The following is an 18,062-nucleotide window of genomic DNA, read 5'->3' on the forward strand; positions in this document are numbered from 1 at the left end:
ACAAAACTGTAAATAATCAAACCAGAAAGTAGACCTTGTACTTGACAGCAGGCCAGAACAACCTAGAAGCACATGTGACCAATGTTATATTTTTGCAAATATTGGATAAAAGAATAATCATAAGCATGTATGAATATGCTATATTGCATTATGATAAATGCAATATAATTATAAATTCAGTATTTAAAACATATATCATAAAATATATTATTTATGGTTATAATCATTCCTTTCATTTTCATATTCGGAGCATCTTTGTGAAGCAGTAAAAAGAATAGTTTACATTCCATTCTTTTAAATCTCACTATAATGTTGGAGAATTATCATTTCTTGAGTGAACTGAAAGTAATTAAGTAACCTCTTGAACACTATACATGTTCTTAAACAGTTAGGGAAGAACCTTAAACCAATCTAATGACAACTTTTGTCTTTTTTTTTTTTTGTTCACGAATGTCTTAGAACATACACTATGTTGAAAGGACTTATTACCGTAACATTATTATCTGATGAATGATTCTTAGAACAATGGGTTATTTGTTTAACTCTAATAAGTAAGATACTATTTTACACAATTTTCCTAGATAATAGATGAATTAATGATAAAGTTAAAGTGATGAAAATCTAGTTTAGGACTAAAAAAAAATCTATTCTCAATTTCAGAAATAATATAAAACAGAATCAATGTCCTTGATTTCTGTAACCTGATAGGGAACTGTACTTTCTCTCCTTCCTATGTTATTCACAAGTTGTTTCTACACCTTAGACTTAAAGCATTATCTTTCAAAATTATACAGTTTAGAATCTTGCTATGAATTCGTATGAAATGAATTGTCAGTTTCAATATCTCTGTTATATTTCGAAGAGAGGGACTGGTTTTCTACTGGATAAAAAGAGGGAAAAATGCTACAGAGAAGCAATTTAACTACATACACAAGAGAAAGATTATTTTGCCCGTCAAATGATTAAGACTAAAATGTATTTGAGAATGTTCTTATAGGATTTTAATCTTTTACCGATTACTAGAGAAATGTGGTATTAGGGAAAACAGAATTGCTTTTGCATGTGGTTGTGATTCGAGATCTTGGAGAAAAATAATTGGCATAATATTCAAAATTTCTTTTCCTTTGTTTTGTCTACTTTTTCATGAGATGACTAAAAGGACAATACATTTTAGTGTTGTAATTTGAATTAATTGATAATAACTACCTAGATTTTATTCATAAAATTTATCCCTAAGCTTACAATACTTCCTAAGGGTTGATATCAAGGGTTGATATTCATGGTACATTTATTGGCCAAAAAACTGGCAATTAGTAAGGAAAAGATTATTTGGAATAAATACTTTGAGATATGTCATAAGAGAAATTCTAATCAAGTAATGCTGCCACTCTGAGAAGGGGGTCACATCTAAAGAACTTCTAGGTCTGTGTGATCCAGCTGAAATCCAGACATGCCACTCACAATTATTCCCTCTGGGTGGAATACAGACATGCCGAGAGAACATAGCATTCATCCCAAACAAAGTAAGATTAGTTTGTAGAAGGAAGCAGCCATGTTTGAAAGTGAAGTCTAACTGAGGGCAGATAAGTCATAGAAAGATTTGATAGAATGAGTCAGATACATGATATGCCAAACTTTCATGTGTAAAGCAAAGGAAAGAGAGGTTTCTTAAGATAGAATGACAGAGAGAGAGAGAGAGAGAGAGAGAGAGAGAGAGAGAGAGAGAGAGAGAGAAGGTATGATGTACGTGATGGTTTTCTTAGTACAGTTTTACAGCGACAGTCTGAAGAAAGAACAAGGTTGAGATAGGTGAACACAAAATGAGAAAGAAAATGAGAAGGATCCAGAAAATTAGAATAGATTGTCAGGGCTAGTATGAGGACGAGCAGAGAAGTTCAGTCAGAAATTGAGGGAACTCAAGTTGAATTAGTCTGCTTAAAGAGGACTTTGAACCAGAACAGCTGAGTCGAACAAGCTAGCTGAGTTCACTAAGAACTAGACAGGATAAGCGTATTCAGCAGTAAGCCTCCAAGATGACAATGACATATGGTGAAAAGAAGTTACATTTACAGTTTAGATTCATATTTACATAAACATTCTAGTGGACTGCATTCAGAAACTCATTTATTTTACTCAAATGACAAAGGTTCCAGGTGGAAAATTCTGTCAAATTATTAGAATGAACAAGTTTTACACTTGATCATCATGTCCCCATGGTGAACATGAGGGTGCCTGGAACTGGACTTACAAACAGATGTTAACTTTCATGTCTGTGTGCTGAGGACTGATCCCAGGTCCTCCTATGAAAGGACAGTAAATGTGTTTAACCTTCAGAATTATCTCTATAGCCCAGTGTACATCTATATTTTGCATATTTATTTTTGGTTGATGTTTAGCTATATTCTGTTTGTCTTGAGAAAAGATCTTTCTTTGAATCTTAGGCTAGTCTGGAACTCATAATATGCACAAACCAGTCTCAAACAAGTTGAGGTGTTTCTGCTTCGTTTTCTGGTTCTGATATTAGAAATGTGTACACAATGTTGAATGCTGTATATTCATCTCACTCTGTACTAAGTATCTGTCTTCCAATAACTGGTTGATTAATTTCACATACAAGTCTCTGCAGAATATTACTTTCTTTACCTCCATAAAACCTGAACACTTCACAGTAAATCACAACACCAGAGAATTCTACTGTGCCCACAGTGCTACAGGGAAATTTCTATGAAGTAGTGGTAGTTTCAAAAGAAAAAAAAGATAACTGAATGAAAAATAGATGTATTGCTACAGGTTTTGTTTTTCAGTATAAGATAATTCACCTTGAATCCTTTAGCTCTATGTGTTATTTATTTTCCCACACACATGTATGGAAAAAAAAAAGAGCTTAGTACCCTTTCTTCTTCAGAGCTTCAGGCAAGGACTTAAGCGTTTGTGTGAACTGGATACTATCAGTCTTTCCTCAGTGTCTTTAGATAAGTTCTAATTTCTCTTTCATTAGAGTTTAAATGTCAGAATAATGCAGTCTTGGTCTGTCAGAGTATAGAGCCTTAAAAAAGAAGAAAACATTTACCAATTTAGCATTAACCTATTAATTCATATCACATTCAGTCTGCTTTATAAAAGAATACACATTTGTTTAGATGTCACTCTAATACCACCACAGAAAATAATTTCATGTAGGACTCTAAAATGAACCCTTCAGATTAAAGATATTAGACTGGGAGTCATCTTCCCACACCAATCATCGTCAGTGATGATACAAACATACCAATGTGACTCAGAACTTCAAAAATAATTTTGCATTATATTTTCCTGAATTTTAATCCAAAATTTGAACTTCATTATGATTTTTGGTCCATAGGTGTAAGTTGTAGTATGTATATTATAAGTTTTTCTCAACTAGCCCAGTTACGTTGTCAAAATTCAGGGGTCTAAAATCTAAGAAAAATTACATGACGGAAATATGTATAGTAGTAACCCATATTGAAAAACTTGTTTTCTGAAAGTTGAGTTACACAGTTAACCACTGCCTGAAAATATAAGATGGAAATTTCTATAAATAAGTAAGATCTGAGTTCAAAATTGTTGACTATATAGAAGAACTAACATGTTGACTATAAAGAAGAAATGATCTGTCTTACATTCTGCTTTGAGGGGAACATGAAATAATTTTTGTCTATTTTATTTATGTTGGACACAAATTTTTTAATTATTCACATGGCTGACAGTTGTGATTATCAGATTATCTCTCATGTAGATATCTCACATCACATATTACAACCAGCATTTATTTTTCTTAGCAAGGTGTTTAAAACACAATAATAATGATACTGGCATTTCAAATGAGCCAAAGAGAAGTTATAATTTAAAAGTTCTTCATTTAGAAAGGACAGAAAGTATAAAATTGAAGTTTGTGTAGCAATTACATGACACATTTTTCAAAAAATGTAAAATTATTCAAGGAAACAAAAAATTGTATGTTCATGTTATTGAACATTAAACTGCAAAATGTAGGAGACACTACATCCAAGATGCTTAGTTGAGATAAAAAAAGTGATTAAATTTGTGAGTGGAAGAACAAACTGAATGTTCTGAATGGTAACATGGCACTGCTCTCAAGGACATTAACTACAAGAAAAGTATCCCTCTAAGAACATTCAAAAGTCATTTGCTACAAGTACCATCATTGAATACAGTATTTAATCATCAAGAAATTATTCCCATGGAAGAAGCTACATATGCTATGAGAAATTTACATATTCTATACATATTTGAAGAATTTGACAAAAGAAGCTAAGTCTTCTGCTAAAATGAAACTTGGATTACTGGAAAAAGTTGGCCACTTGAAGCCTAAACAAACAAACAAACACACACACACACACACACACAAAATAAAAGAAAATTTAAAAAAAGAAATAAAAGAAATATAACCCTTTTACTGGATGGAAATACACAAATGCATTTAATTACCCAAGCAGAACAAAATCCTCTTATACACTCAATTACAAAGTTGTCCAAGAATAAAACCATAATGGCAGAGCCTGGGTGACAGATATATGCTTTATTAAGTAGCTGTAAGTGGTTTACTCTAGATGTAAAACAACAACAAAAGAACAAACACAGAACCTACTTATAAGATGGAATATCTAATAATCATTTACTAGACAATTTTAGAACCCATGATGAGTCTGTTAGCTATGAAAACAAAACTGGAAGTAATTTTGTGGTTGTTGTGATAGTGCTTGAAATTGAACCTTGATCTTTTTTCATGCTTGGCAACAGTTAGCCTTGATCTATATCTCTAGTCCTAGAATTGCATTTTAACTAATAAGCATATTTATTACTTAATGAAAATGACCCTTTTATTTCATCATATGAAATGATGAGAATATAAGCTATTAGAATATATATGGCCTATGATGTGGTCTTAGTGTTTCTCTGTTCTAAACACCCTAACAAGTACTAAAGTTGTAATAACATTAACAAAACATGCAGTAGGTGAACAAAATACAGTACTAAACATGCATGCATACAGAATATATAGGCTGTCATTGCTTTTAAAGGTTAGATCATTTAAGATGATAGAAAATGTCATTCATTTGAAAAGACAAAGAGGTCTAAAGAATCTGCTGACATATATAAAGAACTACAAGAGAACAAACTGATAGCCATTAAAAAGGTTTAGTGCTGGGTCCTCTTTATGTATCCAGTGTGTTATTTTATGTCTTTTTCTTGGGGAATCGAGTCAGTTAATGTTAAGAGATAATAAGGAGTAATGACTGTTGCTTCCTTTTATTTTTGTTGTTAGAGGTGGAATTATATTTTCCTGTCTCTCTTCTTTTGCACTCATTGAAAGATTACTTTTTTGCTTTTTCCAAGGTGTAGTTTCTCTCCTTGACCCAGCATTTTGTTGCATACAGGAAACAGCTTGGAGACAAAGACAGACACTATATCAGAGTAAAAGGTTGGAAAAGAACTTTCCAAGCAAATGGTCTGAAGAAACAAGTTGGAGTATCCATTCTAACATCGAAGAAAATTGACTTTCAACCAAAAGTCATCAAAAAATATAAGGAAGGACACTTAATATTCATCAAAGATAAATCTAAATCCTAAATATCTATGCTTCAAATGTAAGGGCAACTTCATTCATAAAAGAAACCTTACTAAAGCTCAAATCACACATTATAACTCACACAACAATAGTACGAGGTTTCAACATCAGACTCTCATTAAATGACAGATCATGGAAACAGAGATGAAACAAAGACATAAAGAAACTAACAGAAGATATGTACTAAATGGACTTAACAGATATTTTTAGAACATGTTATTCAATGATGGTACTTGTAGCAAATGACTTTGTGAATGTTCTTAGAGGGATACTTTTCTTGTAGTTTAATGTCCCTGAGAGCAGTGCCATGTTACCATTCAGAACATTCAGTTTGTTCTTCCACTCACAAATTTAATCACTTTCTTTATCATCCTAAACCAAAAGGATATACCTTTTTCTCAGCACTTCATGGTACCTTCTCCAAAATTTATCATACAATGGGTAACAAAACAGGTCTAAACAGATACAAGAAGATAGAATTAATCCTATGCATACTATCAGATCACCACGACTGAAGCTGGTCTTCAATAACAAAAAACACTACAAAGCCCACATATACCTAGAATTTAAACAATGTTTACTCAATAATAACTTGGTCAAGGAAGAAATAAAGGAAGAAATGAAAGATTTTTTTAGAATTTAATGGAAATGAAGTACAACATACCCAAACTTATGGAAGACAATGAAAGCTGTGCTAAGAGGAAAACTCATAGCTCTGAGTGCCTGCAGAAAGAAACAGGAGAGAGCATATGTCACTAGCTTGACAGCACACCTAAAAGCTCTAGAAAAAAAAGAAGCAAAACACCCAGGAGGAGTAGAAGACAGGAAATAATCAAACTCAGAGCTGAAATCAACCAAGTAGAAACAAAAAGGACCATAGAAAGAAACAACAGAACCAAAAGTTGGTTCTTTGAGAAAATCAACATGATAGATAAACCCTTAGCCAGACTAACTAGAGGACACAGAGAGTGTGTCCAAATTAACAAAATCTGAAACGAAAAGGGAGACATAACCACAGAATCAGAGGAAATTCAAAAAATCATCAGATCCTACTACAAAACCCTACATTCAACAAAACTTGAAAATCTGCAGTAAATGGACAATTTCCTAGACAGATACCAGATACCGAAGATAAATCAGGAACAGATTAACCAGTTAAACAACCCCATAACTTCTAACGAAATAGAAGCAGTCATCAAAGTTCTCCCAACCAAAAAGAGCCCAGGTCCAGATGGGTTTAGTGCAGAATTCTATCAGACCTTCATACAAGACCATGACCATACCAATACTATCCAAACTATTCCACAAAATTGAAACAGGTGGAGCACTACCGAATTCTTCTATGAAGCCACAATTACTCTTATACATTAGCCACACAAAGACCCAACAAAGAAAGAGAACTTCAGACCAATTTCCCTTATGAATATCGACACAAAAACACTGAATAGAATCTGGAAAACCGAATCCAAGAGCACATCAAAACAATCATCCACAGTGATCTAGTAGCCTTCATTCCAGACATGCAGGGATGGTTTAATATACGGAAAACCATGAACGTGATCCATTATATAAACAAACTGAAAGAACAAAACCACATTATCATTTCATTAGATGCTGAGAAAGCATTTGACAAAATTCAACACCCCTTCATGATAAAAGTCCTGGAAAGAATGGGAATTGAAGGCCCATACCTAAACATAGTAAAAGCCATATACAGCAAACCAGTCGCTAACATTAATCTAAATGGAGAGAAACGTGAGGAATCCCACTAAAATCAGGGACTAGACAAGGCTGCCCACTCTCTCCCTACTTATTCAATATAGTTCTTGAAGTTCTAGCCAGAGCAATCAGACAACAAAAGGAGATCAAGGGGATACAGATTGGAGAAGAAGTCAAAATATCACTATTTGCAGATGATATGATAGTATATTTAACCTATTCCAAAAGTTCCACCAGAGAACTACTAAAGCTGATAAACAACTTCAGCAAAGTGGCTGGGTATAAAATTAACTCAAATAAATCAGTAGCCTTCCTATACACAAAAAAGAAACAAGCTAAGAAAGAAATTAGGGAAACGACACTCTTCATAATAGTCCCAAATAATATAAAGTACCTCAGTGTGACTTTAACCAAGCAAGTAAAAGATCTGTACAATAAGAACTTCAAGCCTCTGAAGAAAGAAATTCAAGAAGACCTCAGAAGATGGAAAGATCTCCCATGCTCATGGATTGGCAGGATTAATACAGTAAAAATGGCCATTTTACCAAAAGGAAGGGGAAGCCCTTGGTTCTGCCAAGACTGAACCCCCAGTGTACGTGATTGTTGGGGCAAGGGCGGTAATGCGGGGAGGATGGGGAGAGGAACACCCAAGTAGAAGGGGAGGGGAAGGGGTTAGGGGGATGTTGGCCCGGAAACCGGGAAAGGGAATAACATTCGAAATGTAAATAAGAAATACTCAATTTAATAAAGAAAAAACAGAAAAAAAGAATTTTGTTAAGCTACTAAGAAAAATGAAATAAAACATCTTGCAGATAAAGAAAATTAGTGAATGAGAAATTTGAAGAGATTTTTATAACAGGGTACTTTGCATTTTATTGGATATTTTATGTATTTATATTTTAAATGTTATCCCCATCCTTGTTCCCCCCTCTCTCATATGTTCTTCCCCTTTTTCTATGAAGATGTTTCCCTTCCCACCTACTCACTTCTACCTCACCAATCTGGCATTTCTCTACACTGGGGAAATGAGGCTTCTGAGGACCCAGGGTTTTCCTCCTATTGATGCTAGACAATGCTGTCCTGTGCTACATATATGGCTAGAGACATGGGTAATCATTGGTTGTTGGTTTAGTTCCTGGGATCTCTGGTGTGTCTGGTTGGCTGATACTGTTATTCTTCCTATGATGTTGTTAACCCCTTCAGATCCTTCAGCCTTTTCTCTAACTCCTCCATTGTAGTCCTAGTGCTCAGTATGATGGGTAGTTACAGGCACCCTAATCTGTATCAGTAAGAGCCTCACAGAGCTTCTCAGGAGATAGGTGTATCAGGCTTCTGCCAGCAAACACTTCTTGGCATCAGCAATAGTGATTTGGTTTAGTGGCTGTATATAGGATGGATCCCCAAGTGGGTTAATCTATAGGTGGCCTTTTCTTCAGTCTCTTTCCACTATTTGTTGTCCCTGTATTTCCTCCCATGAGTATTTTGTTCCTCCTTCTAAGAAGGAATGAAGAATCCACATTTTGTTTTTCCTTCTTCTTGAGCTTCATATGGTCTGTGAATAGTATCTTGTATATTCCTAGTTTCTGGGCTAATATCCATTTATAAGTGGGTGCATACCATGTGTGATATTTTGTGACTGGTAACCTCACTCAGAATGATATTTTATAGTTCCATCCTTTTCCCTAAGAATTTCATAAATTAATTGTTTTTAATAGCTGTGTAGTATTCCATTGTGTAAATGTACCACATTTTCTGTATCCATTCCTCTGTTGAAAGACATCTGGGTTCTTTCCAGCTTCTGGCTATTAGAAATAAGGCTAGTATGAACATAGCAGAGAATGTGTCCCTGATATGTGATGGAGCATCTTTTGCTACATGCACAAGAGTGGTATAATTGGGTCCTCAGGTACTACTTTGTCTAATTTTCTCAGGAACTTCCAGAATGATTTCCTTAGTTGTTATACCAGCATGCAATTGCACTAATTCTGGAGTGTTCCTCTTATTCTCATACTCGCCAGCATCAGCTGGGACCTGAGTTTTTGATCTTAGCCATTCTGGCTGGTATAAGGTAGAATCTCACATATGCTTTGATTTGCATTTCCCTGATGAATAAGGATGGTGATCATTGCATTAGGTTCGTCACAAGCATTCAATATTTCTCAGTTAAAATTTCTTGGTTTAGCTCTTTACCCTACTTTTTTAATACAGTCATTTTGTTCTCTGGAGCATAACTTCACGAGTTCTTTCTATATATTATATATTAGCCCTCTTTTGTATATAAGATTGGCAAAGATCTTTTTCCTAATCTGTTGGTTGCTGTTTTGTCCTATTTACAGTGTCCTGTGCCTTACATAAGCTTGGCAATTTTATGAAGTCACATTTGTTGATTGTTGATCTTAGAGCAGAAGCTATTGCTGTTCTTTTCAGGAAATTTTTCCTGTGCTTATGTGTTCGAGACTTTTCCCTACTTATTCTTCTATTAGTTTTAGTGTTCTGGTCTTACCTTGATCCACTTGGACTTGAGTCTTTACAAGGAGATAAGAATGGATCAATTTACATTTTTTCATGCTTACTGCCCATTGAACCAGCACCACTAGTTGAAAATGCTGTCTTTTTTTCCACTGAATGGTTTTAGCTCCTTTGTCAAAGATCAAGTGACCATAGATGTCTGGGTTTACTTCTGTGTCAATTCTAGTCCATGTACCTATTTCCTGTCTCTGTACCAATACAATGCAATTTTTATCAAGATTGCTCTATAATAAAGCCTGAGGTCAGGGATGATATTTCCTCTAGAATTTCTCTTTATGTTGAGAATAATTTTTGCTATCCTGAGTTTTTGTTATTCCAAATGAATTAGCAAAGTGCTCTTTTTAACCCTATGAATAATTGAGTTGAGATTTTGATGGGAATTGTATTGAATCTGTAGATGGCTTTTGGCAAAATGACCATCTTTACTATATTAATCATGCCAATCCATGTGCATGGGAGGTCTTTCCATCTTCTGAGATCTTCAATTTCTTTCTTCATAGACATGAAGTTCTTATCATACAGGGCTTTAACTTGCTTGGTTAAAGTCACACGAAGTATTTTATATTATTTGTGACTATTGTGAAGGGTGTTGCTTCCCTAATTAATTAAGTCAAAGAAAGACATGAAGAAACTGAAACAGAAAGAACAGCATAAAAATCATAGATACTGATAGATAAAACTCTGTAATGCAATATTTAACGAGAAAAATCCCACAACTGATACACCAAAAAGACACAGGATATCTGAAATAATGCTGAAGGAAGGAGAAAATATTGCAAGTCACAGTACCTGCATCAAAATAACTGATACAAATGCCTTGTATGAGGCCATGAAGCTATTTTACTATCAACGTAGAAGGCTGGTATTGAAACAAACATATAGATTTTCAGAAAAATATATAAAAACAGAAAATAAATTCATGTAAATAATTTAATCCATGTTTTACAAACCAACAAAAGACATGATGTAGAAGGAATATAGTGTGCTCAATATACTGGTGGCAAATTGCAAAAGAAGGAAATAGAATCCATGTACTAAATATAACAAAATATTTCATGAACTGTATCTCAGATCTGAAATTTGTGAGGTTTATTTTCTATATAGATACAAGTTTTCAAGACATTACCATAAGTAACAGTTTACCTATGCATTAAAATATCTGACAATATAGACTACAAAACCAAAATTTTCAGAATAAAACAATGTAGTCATGAAAGAAAACTTCTACTAAAATGATATTGAAATTGTTAACATTTATGGCCCAAAGACAAGGATACTGAAAATTTTAAAATAGAAACTTTTGTAGCTTAAATCATTTTTAAAATATCTTTATTAATTTGTGCATTTCTTATTTACATTTCGATTATTATTACACTTCCCGGTTTCCGGGCCAACATCCCCCTAACCCATTCTCCTCCCCTTCTATATAAGTTTCCCCTACCCATCCTCCCCCCATTACCCCCCTCCCCTCAACAATCACGTTCACTGGGGGTTCAGTCTTGGCAGGACCAAGGTCTTCCCCATCCACTGGTACTCTTGCTAGGCTATTCATTGCTACCTATGAAGTCGGAGCCCAGAGTCAGTCCATGTATATAGACTTTGGGTAGTGGCTTAGTCACTGGAAGCTCTGGTGGGTTGACATTGTTTTTCATATGGGGTCTCAAGCCCCTTCAAGCTCTTCCAGATAGTTCTCTGATTCCTTCAATGGGGATCCCGATCTCAGTTTAGTGGATTGCTGCTGGCATTCGCCTATGTATTTGATGTATTCTGGCTGTGTCTCTGAGGAGAGATCTACATCCGGTTCTTGTAGGCCTGCATTTCTTTGCTTCATCCATCTTATCTAATTGGGTGGCTGTATATGTATGGGTCACATGTGGGTCAGGCTCTGAATGGGTGTCCCTTCTGCCTCTTTTCTAAACTTTTCCTCCCTATTCCCTATCAAGGGTTTTTCTTGTTTTCCCTTTTAAAGAAGGAGTGAAGCATTCACATTTTGGTCATCCTTCTTGACTTTCATGTGTTCTGTGCATCTATGGTAATTCTAGAATTTGTGCTAATACCCACTTATCAGTGAGTGCATACCATGTGTGTTTTTCTGTGATTGGGCTACCTCATTCAGGATGATATTTTCTAGTTCTAGCCATTTGCCTATAAATTTCATAAAGTCATTGTTTTTGATAGCTGAAAAGTATTCCATCATATAGATGTACCACATTTTCTGTATCCATCCCTCTTTTGAAGGGCATCTGGGTTCTTTCCATCTTCTGGCTGCTATGAACATAGTGGAGCATGTGTCTTTTTTATATGTTGAGGCATCTTTTGGGTATATGCCCAAGAGAGGTATAGCTGGGTCCTCAGGTAGTGCAATGTCCAATTTTCTGAGGAACCTCCAGACTGATTTCCAGAATGGTTGTAAGAGTTTGCAGTCCCACCAGCAATGGAGGAGTGTTCCTCTTTCTCCACATCCTCGCCAGCATTTGCTGTCACCTGAGTTTTTGATCTTAGCCATTCTCACTGGTGTGAGGTGAAATCTCAGGGTTGTTTTGGTTTGCATTTTCCTTATGACTAAAGATGCTGAAAATTTCTTTAGGTGTTTCTCAGCCATTCGGCATTCCTCAGCTGTGAATTCTTTGTTTAGCTCTTAACCCCATTTTTTAATAGGGTTATTTGTCTCACTGCGGTCTAACTTCTTGAGTTCTTTGTATATTTTGGATATAACCCCTCTATCAGTTGTAGGATTGGTAAAGATCTTTTCCCAATCTGTTGGTTGTCGTTTTGTCCTAACCACAGTGTTCTTTGCCTTACAGAAGCTTTGCAGTTTTATGAGATCCCATTTGTCGATTCTTGATCTTAGAGCATAAGCCATTGGTGTTTTTTTTCAGGAAATTTTCTCCAGTTCCCATGTGTTCGAGATTGTTCCCCACCGTTTCTTCTATTAGTTTGAGTGTATCTGGTTTGATGTGGAGGTCCTTGATCCACTTGGACTTAAGCTTTGTACAGGGTGATAAGCATGGATCGATCTGCATTCTTCTACATGCTGACTTCCAGTTGAACTAGCACCATTTGCTGAAAATGCTATCTTTTTTTCCATTGGATGGTTTTGGCTCCTTTGTCAAAAATCAAGTGCCCATAGGTGTGTGGGTTCATTTCTGGGTCTTCAATCCTATTCCACTGGTCTATCTGTCTGTCTCTGTAGCATGCAGTTTTTATCACTATTGCTCTGTAATACTGCTTGAGTTCAGGGATAGTGATTCCCCCTTAAGTCCTTTTATTGTCGAGGATAGTTTTAGCTATCCTGGGTTTTTTGTTATTCCAGATGAATTTGCAAATTGTTCTGTCTAACTCTTTGAAGACTTGGATAGGTGTTTTGATGGGGATTGCATTGAATCTGTAGATTGCTTTTGGTAAAATGGCCATTTTTACTATGTTAATCCTGCCAATCCATGAGCATGGGAGATCTTTCCATCTTCTGAGGTCTTCTTCAATTTCTTTCTTGAGGCTTGAAGTTCTTATCATACAGATATTTAGCTTGCTTGGATAAAGCCACACTGATGTATTTTATATTATTTGGAACTATTATGAAGGGTGTCATTTCCCTAAGTTCTTCCTCAGCTTGTTTCTCTTTTGGGTAAAGGAAAGCTACTGATGTATTTGAGTTAATTTTATACCCAGCCATTTTGCTGAAGGTGTTTATCAGGTTTAGTAGTGCTCTGGTGGAACTTTTGCGATCGCTTAAATATACTATCATATCATCTGCAAATAGTGATATTTTGACTTCTTCTTTTCCAATCTGTATCCCCTTGATCTCCTTTTGTTGTCTGATTGTTCTGGCTAGAACTTCAAGAACTATATTGAATAAGTAGGGAGAGAGTGGGCAGCCTTGTCTAGTCCCTGATTTTAGTGGGATTGCTTCAAGTTTCTCTCCATTTAATTTAATGTTAACTACTGGTTTGCTGTATATGGCTTTTACTATGTTTAGGTATGAGCCTTGAATTCCTATTCTTTCCAGGACTTTTATCATGAAGGGGTGTTGAATTTTGTCAAATGCTTTCTCAACATCTAGTGAAATGATCATGTGGTTTTGTTCTTTCAGTTTGTTTACTGAAATTGGGTTACGTTGATTGTTTTCCGTATATTAAACTTAATCGTATATTGACCTGTACAAACTGATTTTGGGAGACTCCAATAATATGATCTTATAAATAGACTGGTCACTCAGGGAAAACTAACCTGAAAAATGTTTGAGCTATTGAAGTTATAAAGGAAATGGAGCTACCAAATATTTCCAGAACATTTCACCCAAATAAAATAATACACCATCTTCTCAGCACCTCAAGGAGTTTCTCCTAAAGTGAACACAAACATGTATACACAGAAATTTTCAACACATACAAGAAAACTGAAACAATGCTCTTCTTCCTAATCTGACTATCATACATTATAGTTGAAATTGACCACAGATATGTCAAAAAGCTTATAAATTTTTAGAAACTGCACAAATCACTTCTGATTGAAAAAATGAGTGAAGACAGAATTGAAAAATTTAAAGACTTTGGTCAACTGAATAAATTTAAGTATATAGCATACTCAATCTAATGGGGCATAATGAAAGTATTTTTTCAGAAGAAAATTTATAGCAGTCTAGGTAACAACAGCAAGCATATGCAACACAGTCCCACTACTGGAAATCTCACTTCACCACAAAAGATGGCTAATTCAGAATTTGTACCATTCATCACTAGGCATTTTCAGTACAGTGACATTCATTGATTCCAGGATTTTTCCATAGAAACACGTTTACATCCCAACACCCATATGCCCCCAACTTCCAGCTCTCTTGCCTGTACCCATCCCACCACCACACTCTGTACAACCCCAGTATCTAGTCTATCTTCCCTTCCTGTAGACATCCATGTACTTGCCTACAATTCTTCTCTTTACCTACGTCTCTCAGTCTGTGAATTGTAGCTCAATTATCATTTAAATAATATTTAGTATACATGCATACTGAATATATACCATATTGTCTTTCTGGGACTTTTGTAACCTTGCTTAGACACAAACTCACATATCAAAGCTTTATGATGTAAAATATTTTCTGAGCATATCAACATTAACTCAGACACCAATATAAATAATTAATGCATTCGGCTTTATGCAACTAGCAACAGACACTGTCATTATGACAAAGCTTCAGCCTATAAAATAGGTAAAAATTCACCAATTACAAGTCAAATGGAGAGCTAATATTCAAAATACATAAATAAATGAAGAATAGCTATCAAGAAAACTAATAGACTAGTTAAAAATGGGTACAGATTTCAGTCATAAAAGAAAAAAAAACGATGAAAAAACAGTTCTATAGAGAAACCTCAAATGACTGCGAAATATTTAAAGAACTATTCAGCATCTTTACCCATCAGTGAAATACAAGTGAAAACTACTTTGAGATTTTATTTGATACCTGTTAAAATGGCTAAGATCACGAGAACAAGTGACAGCTCATGATGGCAAGAATGCTCAGTAAGGGGAACATTCATACACTGCTGTTGGAAATAAATACTTATGTAGTCACTCTGGAAAAAAGTATGGTGCTTTCTCAGGAAGATTAAAATCTACCTCAAAATGCATCTGTCCCAGAGAAGAATGAATAAAGATAGTGTAACTCATTTACACAATGGATTAGTACTCAGTGGTCTAAAAGTATGATATGAAATTTGCAGTCATTTGGATGAAACTAGAAACAAATCATTCTGTGTGCAGTAGCCCAGACTCAGAAAGACAAATACAGTATATAGTTGCTTATATGTAGATTTAACTGGTTATACAATAATAGCCAACCTACAATTTATAGAACCACAGAGAATCAGTGCCTTGTTTAGTTATCATGAGAGAAGCTTTCTGCTGCAGCAAACAGGAACAAATATAAAGACCCACATTCAAACATTACACAGGAAAAACAAAAGAAAGAAACCTTGGCACACAGGCCAAAATGAGAACTCTCCATCAAATCTCTCCCCTCATACCTCAAAAGGTGTGTGAGATACAGAAAGAATGGATGACACCAAGAAATCAATATCCAATAAATCAATATGAAAAAGTTCATATAAACTCAGGCATTGAAGCAATATGTACAGGTTATATATGTTTCTACACAGTTCCTCTGCACATTATGGTTTTGAGTTTAATGTGTTTGTGGGATTTCTAAATGTGAAAACAAATGCGTCTCCTGATTCTTGTGCTTTCTCTTGGATTCTGTTTCTTTTCTTGTTTTGTCTTTGCCAACTTGGATGTGATAGATTTTATTTTATTTTACTATAAGCTATTTACTTACATTTTTAAAAATAGAATGAATTAATGGATAAAAACTTCTCCAGGAGAATAAAGGTTAAAATCTGAACTGTCATTGATATGTGTTGGAACAGAAAAAATATTTTTTCTCTAATAGATTAATACTAAGTATATCAACCATTCCAGGGCAGGCCTCAGGGTCAGGAGTAGTTGACCAACATATAATGAATTATTATTTGTTTTTGTTTTTGTTTTTTTTTTTTTGTTTGTTTCCTTTTGGTTAGGGTTTCATTTTGTTTTGTTTGTTTCCTTTTTTTTTTTTTTTGGTGAGGTGGGGGAGTCTGGGTTTTGAGGAAGAACTTTAGAAAAAGGACAGTTTCATGCTTTTTCTGTTTTGTTTCTTTTTGGCTAAGGTTTAATTATGTCTTCCTGGGTATTTTTGTTTCTTTGTTTTTTTGTTTTTTTTTTTATTGTATTTGGTTTCTTATTGTACAGGTTTTGAGAAAGAACTTAAATTAAGTGGACAGAGAAGGGGAAATTATTTAAAAAGTCTAAACATTAGAAAATATGATCAAAATATACTCAAAGTTAAAATGTTTTTAATAATAAAATGTTAACAAATTAAATGCCTCAAATTTCAGACTAACAAGTAAAAACAAATGTGATTAGCTCAAATTTAAAAGCTGTATAAATATTAGTCTTTATAGGCAAACTATAGAGTAGAATAATATATAGTATATTATATGGATAAGATTTTTATCCTAAAGAATGTGTAAGGAATTCATAAATACAAACACCAAAAATGACAAATTAATCCAAATAATTTGTGGCTGAAAAACTAAATGGAAGGCTTACAAAGTCAGGACAAAAAAACACAAAAGCAACAAATATTTAACTAACAAATACTTGAAAACAAAATCCTTTTGTTGCTATGTTCCTTAACAATATAACAGTACTTTTGGTTTATCCTTGTCCCATGAATTACTTTGCTCCAGGTTCTTGACCACTTTACCAGAGGCAAGTGCATATTCCATAGAGTGATGTGAATCTTAAATTCAAAAAGAAAATGTCTGGTTACTCTGACAACATTTGTGCCACTAATGTACTGGCATATTTTGCCAGCAGGTCACTATTATACGACTTTATGTTAATAGCTCGGTGATTGCTTTTTTCTTCCAGTACTATGCAGAGTGCCTTCTAGCACCAGGAATGTTAATCAATACAAATTAGCTTTCTTGTTAGGAACCAGTTTGACTACATAAGTCAGTGTTGTCTGTATTAAATTTATCTCACCATTAGATTGTGATAAGTAACCAGTAGCCTTGGTAGTAGTAGACAGTGATGTTTGGGGAGTACCCTGAAAATCTTTTGGCCAATAACTCAACAAGATGCCATTCATTTATGAATGACATATTTGTGATACATGAGAATGATGAAATATGTGAATTAGTGACAAATTTATTTGGTGGGATAATATATCTAAGATAGGCATTATCTTGCCTATTATTTGATGACTCCATTTCCTAAATTATATACATATATGAAAGTACAATTTTATTGTAAGGGTGTAGAGAATATAACACTTTTTATTTTTTGCTGGAAATATGTATTGATTGTCATTATTTAAAAACATATCTTATAGCAGTTTATTCTGATTGAAACATTTCTTCAAGAAGTATTTAGTTCCTTTTATGAGACTCAACAAGTAAGCAACGCTCACAAACCTGTAAAGGCTGAAACTTTTAAGGTTCATGAGTATGTTCTTTGGGACTATAAAAGCAGTAAACCACAGCTGGATAATCTAATCTTCATAGCAGATGAAAACAGTCTATAACTTCTTGATTTGTATGAAAGTTGTATAGGAAGTTTGGGGGATACAGGTAAGTAGGCTTAGATTTTTCAAAACTTACTATAA

Source organism: Rattus norvegicus, chromosome 2 (genome assembly GCF_021556685.1).
Source record: "Rattus norvegicus strain SHRSP/BbbUtx chromosome 2, alternate assembly SHRSP_T2T, whole genome shotgun sequence".
Classification (NCBI taxonomy): domain Eukaryota; kingdom Metazoa; phylum Chordata; class Mammalia; order Rodentia; family Muridae; genus Rattus; species Rattus norvegicus.